The 8,283-nt window shown below is 38.2% G+C and overlaps 1 long non-coding RNA gene across 1 annotated transcript; it reads left to right on the forward strand.

Annotated features, from left to right (window-relative positions):
• Window positions 1–5,187: 5,187 nt before the first annotated feature.
• Window positions 5,188–7,135, forward strand: LOC131306689 (uncharacterized). The gene is made up of 2 exons (XR_009193979.1): window positions 5,188–5,263; window positions 6,853–7,135. It is a non-coding gene; the product is annotated as an uncharacterized LOC131306689 (long non-coding RNA).
• Window positions 7,136–8,283: the final 1,148 nt, after the last annotated feature.

The following is an 8,283-nucleotide window of genomic DNA, read 5'->3' on the forward strand; positions in this document are numbered from 1 at the left end:
TGACACGTTGTATTAAGAAAATGACAATTTTAGGTGTTGTCATAATAATTGTGGTTATTTTCTAAAATTTGTGGCATTTTACAAATATTTTTGGCTTGGGTATAACAATTGTTGATTCTGGTACGACATATTTTGATTTTGTTACGGAATATCATACGAGTCAAAAAAATTTGGTACGATTCATTGTGGTAAGATAATGCCAATTTATGGTGTTGTTATAACATTTGTGGGTAACATTATTTAATTTTTGATATTGTACGCATATATTTGGTTAGGGTACAAATATTATGGATTTCGGTACGAATAATTATGGTTACATAATAACAATATTTTTTAATTATGGGTAACCTGCTAATGACCTGTTCAACATGTAAATTTTAATGTACAAGTCGTAACTAGAATCATAAATATGCATTAGAAAACCAAAAATTGGCATAATGAAAATCACAAATTGTCATAATTTAGGCATACGGTATACCCTGTGTACCATAGCTTCCTCCTAAATCTAATACTCCTATTAAACTATGAGTTTGCTAATGTTTCACTTCACTAATTTACTCTTCCATTTCCCTCTACACCCCATCAGTTTTCCTTCAAACATGACCTAACAGGAAAAATCACCTCCAAATATCTCACTTCCCCTCCACATTTAGGGGTGATAAACGAGCCGAGCAGATAGCTCTTCAATCTTAGTTTTGGCATTGCTTAGCTTGTTTATAATACGAGGTGATCTCAAACGAGTTATAATCAAGCCAAACACTAGCCGATCTCGAGTAGCTTGAATTTTTATATACATACATAATAAGCCAAACGAGTCGAATAGTAGCTTGTTCAAGCTTGGCTTGAAATCTTAACGAGCTTCAAAAAGAATATTCAAGCTTGGTTTGATTATATAGCAAACCAATCTTTAACAAGTTTTTAACGAACGAACACGAGCCCAAACCAGAGTAGCTTGGTTCATTTAGTAGCCCAGGACCACATCCCTCAATCTAAACAATGCCAAAACTAGAGTTACATTTAGCTTCCATCACGTGTACATTGGGCTAAAACTCGGTGTTGACAAGACTATCTTAAAGCCCAAATCAGGACGGGCCAGCCCACACTACTTATTCTGAATCTTCACACTAGTTTTCGTACTTGCGAGTATCCCTCCCAAACTTTCGATCATCTTCCCTATGATGATGAGAGAGAAGGAATGAAGGGAGAGAAAGATGGACGGCGAGGTCCCCTGCTCTTCTCTCGCCGTCGATTCCGTTCTACGCGGCGGAACGGTAAAATCCTAAACCTTTTCAGTTCCATTTTTGTTTTGCCTTAAATTGTAGAATGTCAAAAGAATGACTCATGTTTCAGGCCGGTGAAATCTGGGGACTGTGTGTGGGCCCCTACTATGCTAATAAGCGAGGTAAAAAAATTGAACCCTAATCGATTGTTTCATGTACAAATGTGTGCTCTATAGTTTAGGTTGTTTGTAAAAGAATTTGAGCAATGATCCATTTTAAGCTGTTTCTTGTGCTGTTTGTCTTTTCAAGTGCAGGCCTTAGAGCCCGTTCCAGAAACCTTCTTAAAAAATAAGTACTTATTTTGAAACTTCTCAAAGTAAAATAAGAAGGGTCATTCCACAAAATCCAAATAAAAAGTTTATTTCACATTTACAAACTCAAAAATAATGTAAATGAATTTTTTTTTGCACTGTATTAAAGATCTCAATGAGATCTATCAAACAAGATCCATATTGATAAGAAAATTATTTGCGTAAGTACATGATTTTTGAGCTTGAAATTACCTTCTTAAAAAATAAGGAGTTGTGCAATGAGTAATGGGCGCCGGGCCGTCTCCGACCACCGGACGGCCTGTTCTGAGCCGTCCAAAAATTCTATAAAACAAACCCGAGGGGGCCCCACGCGGGAATCAACGGCATCTGAGGTGTGTAATGTGTTTAATCCGAACACCCATTTTTCGTGTATACACTTTGACAATATACACTTTGACGTTGGTAGATTGGAACAGCAGGCTTTCATTCTCTACCTTTTGTCTAGAAGGTTTTATCTTGGGCGCCGCTATTCGCAGCCCTTTATTTTCTCCCATAGCCCGATAAAAATTTTCAATTATACTCAACAGTTAGTTACCGAAATTGAGATATATTTTCAGCATCCAATTACCGAAATATAATATTTTTTTCAACAGCTATTTACCGAAAATGTATGTTCGGCTGTGGTTTACCAAAAGTTGAACATATTTTCAACATGTAGTTACCGAAATATAATCTTGTTTTCAACAGCTATTTACCGAAATGTTATGTATGATTTTCAACAACTATTTACCGAAATATAATGGGCTATGGGAGAAAATCGAGGGCTGCGAATAGTAGCGCCCTTTATCTTTCTTGGATTTTACTGCCTTTTGTATGGCTTTAATATTTTTTTTATTGACGTTTTAATCCAGATTAACACACTATCAACGAATAAATAAAGGGGAATTTTTAGGCCGGCTCCAAAAAGTAGATTTGGACTTAATTTAGTCCTGACAAAAATATTCCTTCTTTATTTCAGTTCCTTTTTTTTACTTTTCATGCATTTTTACTATTTTGCCCATTTTCTTAACTTTTTGTGTACATGTCTATTTTTAGTAAAAATTATATTTTTAGAATCAACTTCTGACCCATATTTTTTCGGACAAAAATACTTTTGGCTGTGTGAACTGGCTATGAGAACTGTCAATTCTCATAGCCAGTTAACATAATATTTCGGACAAAAATATCCCTGCCAGTTCACATAGCCCGAGTTAACATATTATTTTAGACAAAAAATACCCCTGAACTATGGCTATGAGAACTGAGGTTATGAGAGCTATATTTTTAGAATCAATTCTTGAATCATATATTTCGGACAAAAATACCCTTGGTTATGTAAGCTGACTATGAGAACTGTCAAGTCTCATAGTCAGTTCTATGAGAACAACTGAGTATGTGAACTGAGTTATGAGAACTAGCTATGTGAACTATCAATTCTCATAGTCAGTTCTATGAGTACCTTCAGTTTTCATAATCAGTTCTATGAGAATTAGCTATGAGAAGTGACTATTCTCATAGAAAACTAGCTTTGTGAGTTGATTATGAGAATTGGATTATGTGAACTGAAAAATACACAGTTCACATAATTTTACCACATACTAAAATACACAATTCTCATAAAAAATATATAGTTCACATAAAAAAGTATACAATTCTCATAGAAAAAACAAAATGAAATAGTCCAATACATAGTTCTCATAAAAAAATACACAATACCCTTGGCTATGTGAACTGGTTATGAGAACTGCCAAGTCTTATAGTCAGTTCTATGAGAACTGGCTATATAAACTGCCAATTCTCATAGTCAGTTCTATGAGAATTGACTATGCGAAGTGACTGTTCTCATAGAGAACTGATTATGAGACTTGACAGTTCTCATAGTCAGTTCTATGTGAATTGGCTATGAGAAGTGACTGCTCTCATAGAGAAATAAACAATTCTCATAGAAAAAAACTAAGTGAAATAGTCTGAAATAATATATACTTTGCATAGAAAAATAGGCAATTCTCATAGAAAAAACAAAGTGAAATAGTTCAATACACAGTTCTCATAGACAATTCTCAGAAAAATACACCGTTCTCATGAACAATACATAGTTCTCATAAAAAAATACACAGTTCTCATAGAAAAATATACAATTCTCATAAATAAAAAAAACAGTTCATATAACCCCAACACACACCGCTCACATAATCCCATATATAGTTTGCTTGTATAGTTTGCATAAAAAATGGTTCTAAATTCCTCAATCAACTAAGAAGAAAGTCATTAGTCAACTGAAAATTCCTAAAACAAAAAGACTAACCAAATGAAGCATTGAAATGAGCAGCCAAACAGCCCTCTGCCTTTTTTGTCCCCATTTGCACAACAGTTCACCCAATTTTTCGTATTTCATACAAGAAAACCAATGACGACCAGCGATGTTTTGAATCCGACTGCAAATTTGAATACCAATTGGTCTCTGGATCTCAAAAAATTTATGTTATGAAATCTGGATCGCAAAACAAAAGTGTTTTGGAATTAGATCGGAGAAATACTAGTGGGCCTCCGTCTCATACGTCTTCTTCATGTGTTCATGCTCCGGCAAGAACCACGGCCTCGGCGTCCACGTCAGCATCGTCCGCTCCGTCCTCATTAGCTTTCTTTGCATGTACGTTCAGCGACGGCGACGGCGGCACCACCTACGCCGAATCACCGTCGCAGGCTCGCGACCAAAAAAGGAGAATCTGCACAGGCTGTCTTTCGGCTGCCGCCACCAAAATAGATGAAAACGAGGGTGTCGAGAAAGATCGTGGTGTCCTACATGTACATGGCCATATGGATCTTCCTCAGCTTCACTGTGATCATGTTCAACAAGTACATCCTCAACCGCAAGATGTTCAACTGGCCCTTCCCAATCTCCCACACCATGATCCACATGGCCTTCTGCAGTTCTGCTCCTCCATCGCCTACCTCCTCGTCCACGTCTTCCGGGTCGTCGAGCCCGTCTCCATGTCCCCAAACTCACTGGACTTTCATTTTATCGTCTTGAGAGAGAGAGAGAGAGAGAGAGAGAGAGAGAGAGGAGGAGGAGGAGGAATGACGAGATGGAGTTGACGATGCGAACTTAAAAGGGCAAAAAAGTCATGAGATAACATATCCGAACCTATGCAGGCTTGGAAATAATATTCAGGGTTGGGATCAAACCGAGCCTAAAAACCAGGACTGGTTTCTAATTTTCTAATAAATAAATGAGCTTGTAAAAAAGGTCGATCCAAAAAAAGACCTTAGGTTTTGGGGCTTCTTCTGGGCCAGTCCTATGTAGATAAAGAAAGTCCAATAAGTCCTGATCCAATCTATAGAAAATTAGAGGCCTGTAATACCCGTCCCGAATATTTAGTATTTTAAACTCATATTTTAATTGAATTATATGTTTACAAGGTTAATTATTATTTGATGGGAATTTAACTAAATGCTATTGGTCGGTTGCATAAGTGGATGGGTGGTGTGGTTACACCACATAATTTTTCAAAGGAGATATTTCTTAAATATCTCATTCCTCCCCCTTTCCCTGATATTTTTCGTGGAGAGAGAGAGAGAGAGACGCTGGGAGAAAGAAGAGGAGAAGGAGAAGAAGAAAAGAAAAGAAGAAGAGAAGAGAAGGGGATTTGCTTGTGGATGATCATTCTTTCTTAGAATTGAAGTCCTAACATGGTAATTCATGTTTTCTTGTATTTGATTTCATATTTAATTTGTTGAGTTCATATGTTTGGGGGTTGAAATCGTGCTTAGAATAGATGGGCTTGGGTTAATTTGGATGTGGGTTGGAGTTCTTGGAGAAATTAAGAACCTAGTCTTAAATCCCTTGAATTTGGTTTTTAGAACTTGATTTGATTCGTGGGTTTTGATGTTCTTGAGTAGCTCTTTGTTATGTACGAGTTTGAGCATGATTTTGTGAAGTTTTAGTGGGTTTTAGATGAGATTTGAGTGGAGAAAAGGTTGGGAATCGGAGGATGAACAAACTGAATTTTCGCTGAAAACCCAGTCGGTATCCGTACCACTTTTTGGTGGTACCTGTACCGGCAGATCAGAATTGAAACATTTGGGTCGATTTTGGGTGGGTACCCGTACTGAGTTTTTGTGGTACCTGTACCTCTCGGGTAACGTTTCAGCAACTGTTGTGAAACTTCGGACGATCATATCTTTTTCATCCGAACTCCTTTTTGGGCAAATAATATATCGAAATTGATGTACTCAAAACGTACTTTCTAATGGTGGAGGTTTCATAACCCAATTCTAATCCTAAAAGAAGTTATGGTCAAAATATGGTGAAATGGTTATAAGTTTCCATATAGATTTTGGAGATTAAGTGCTACTCTAACTTTATGTATGATTTGGTACACATATAGGTCTTTGAGATGGACATGTTTGTATTTGTTGGGTATTGTTTAATACCTAGTTAGCTCTACAACTCGATATTAAACATTCGTTTGAATGCCTTAGGGATGTTTGGTGACTCGGTTAACTTTTTGGCATGTGTTAGCTTGGTAAAATGTTATGAGGTGTTATCATATATTTGTTTGAGCATTTCAATGGAGTCGTATGCTAATATGGTTAGCTTGTGATTAGGTAGCGAGTTGGTCAAGTGGGAGGTGTCGAAACCATAAGTTTGGCATACTCCAGTCGAAGCGAAGGTGAGTGTGTCTGATATGGTTCTTCTCAATAAGATATTGCTATGGTGGTATGTATATATCTTGCTATGGTATTTTAGCTTTCAATATGATTATCGATATGTAAATAATGCGGTGGAGGTGATTATATATCAATGATATCATGCTAATCGAGGTTTAGCTATTGATATGGATATATGTGGTCGAAATTGTATATCATGCTATATATTGTTTAGCTAATGGTATGCATGCTTGTTGTATGTTGATTGTACCTGCGAAAGGATTGTGGAGTGAGTCACGCCATGTCGTATGCCATTCCGTCTGATTAACGGAGGTTGGGAGCATGGTTTGCGGGACACAATGCCTTAGGTACATGGGAATGTGGCAGACGTGTCACTGCATGCTTGTGTGATTTACATTCATGCTGTCGTTAATTCAGTTATTGTTATGTGGCTGTTTATTGGATAATATTGCTATGTTTGGCGGATGTGGTGGTTATAACTAATATACTCATATGGGTATTGCAGTTATGTTGGTGGTGAATATTCTTTTTGATATTCTTATGGGTATTGTGATATTTTATTGAGCATTTCTATATCTCACACACTCTGGCTTTCCTTTTTGGTCTGCTAGGTAGCAGGTTCCTTAGAGTGGTTCCACTACCGGTCGACGTGTTGAGGTGTACTCGAGTATTAGCTTTGGGAGGTGTTGGTGGTCGAGCGTGCTGTAGGTAGTTATTGAAGGAATTGATTTTTATAAGTTGTAATTTAGTCATTGGTGAATATGTTGAAGTATAGAACTTAATAAGTCTTGTAGTAGTGGTTATGGTTTTAGCTATGCAGGCTTGTGATTGGTTGATCGGTATGTTGACTCATTTCTGTTTTATTGTGAGAAGTCTTCCGCTAAGTTGTATTCTGATTGGTTGTAGAGTGTGGTGTGGTCTTTTGTGTGGAATGCCACGTGGCCGCGCCGACTCGGGCCCACTTTGGGTGTCGTTTGCGGGGCGGGGGCGTGACAAGGCCGGTCCCCTTTTTAGGTTCGGTTTGATCCCAACCCTGAATATTATTCCCAAACCTGTGTAGGCTTGGATATGTTATGTGAGGACTTTTTTGCCTTTTTTATTACGTCTCTCCATCTCTCCATCATCAACAAATCCCCTCTCTCTCCCATCTCGATCTCACAACAGCACCAGGTTCCCGTTAAAGAACAAATCGTCCGACGGCGACATCGTGAGTTGAACTCTTCTTCTTCTCTCTCATTCTGATGAAGTTGAACAAATTGTTTGACGACATAGACTTGCACACAGTTGAAAACATACGGCCGCAATCGAAGGGGAGGATCAAAAAATTGCCGTCGCCAGCGGCGGGTGTGTGCAGGTGAAATCAAGTGTCGATGACAGCGAGAGATCGATCTATATTGGAGAAGAACTTGCTGCACTCAGCTATGGACTTCACTGAAGTGGACAGCGCCGGCGGCATGACGATGTTAGGCACCGGAGACGGGGACTTGAAGGGGGAGTTTGTGGCGGGGAAGAGAAGGAGTTGTTGAAGATGTGCTATGCGAATTGTGTATGCGAAGGAGTTCTTTGTGCAATCTATTGATGCTGTTTCTGTATGCGGGAAGTCTCAACGTACAACAGATCTTCCACGAACCGACTCTCACCGTCGAAACCGACGCCGATCTTGGACTTGAGTCAGGACTATTTTAAGGAGTAAGGCGATCTTGTAATATTTTAAGAGTAAGGCATTTCCCTTGCTCACGCTGATCTTGTAATATTTTAAGAGTAAGGCATTTCCCTTACTCACGCCGATCTTGGACTTGTCAGATTGGGTAAAAATTAGAGGTTTATCGTCTTCTAATTTGTTAACATCCAGGTGAGTAAGGCATCTCTTTGTATGTAGATGTACGCATGTGTGTAATTTGGAGCGGAATTGAGAGTAGTACAACTTAAAAAAGGGAAGTGTATGTGTGTATTTTCTAGGAGAATTGTCTATGAGAATTAGTTCACATAGCTAGTTCATATAGTCCAGATCTCATAACTAGTCCACAAAGCTAGTTCTCTAT

This window comes from Rhododendron vialii, chromosome 11a (genome assembly GCF_030253575.1).
Source record: "Rhododendron vialii isolate Sample 1 chromosome 11a, ASM3025357v1".
NCBI classification, from domain to species: domain Eukaryota; kingdom Viridiplantae; phylum Streptophyta; class Magnoliopsida; order Ericales; family Ericaceae; genus Rhododendron; species Rhododendron vialii.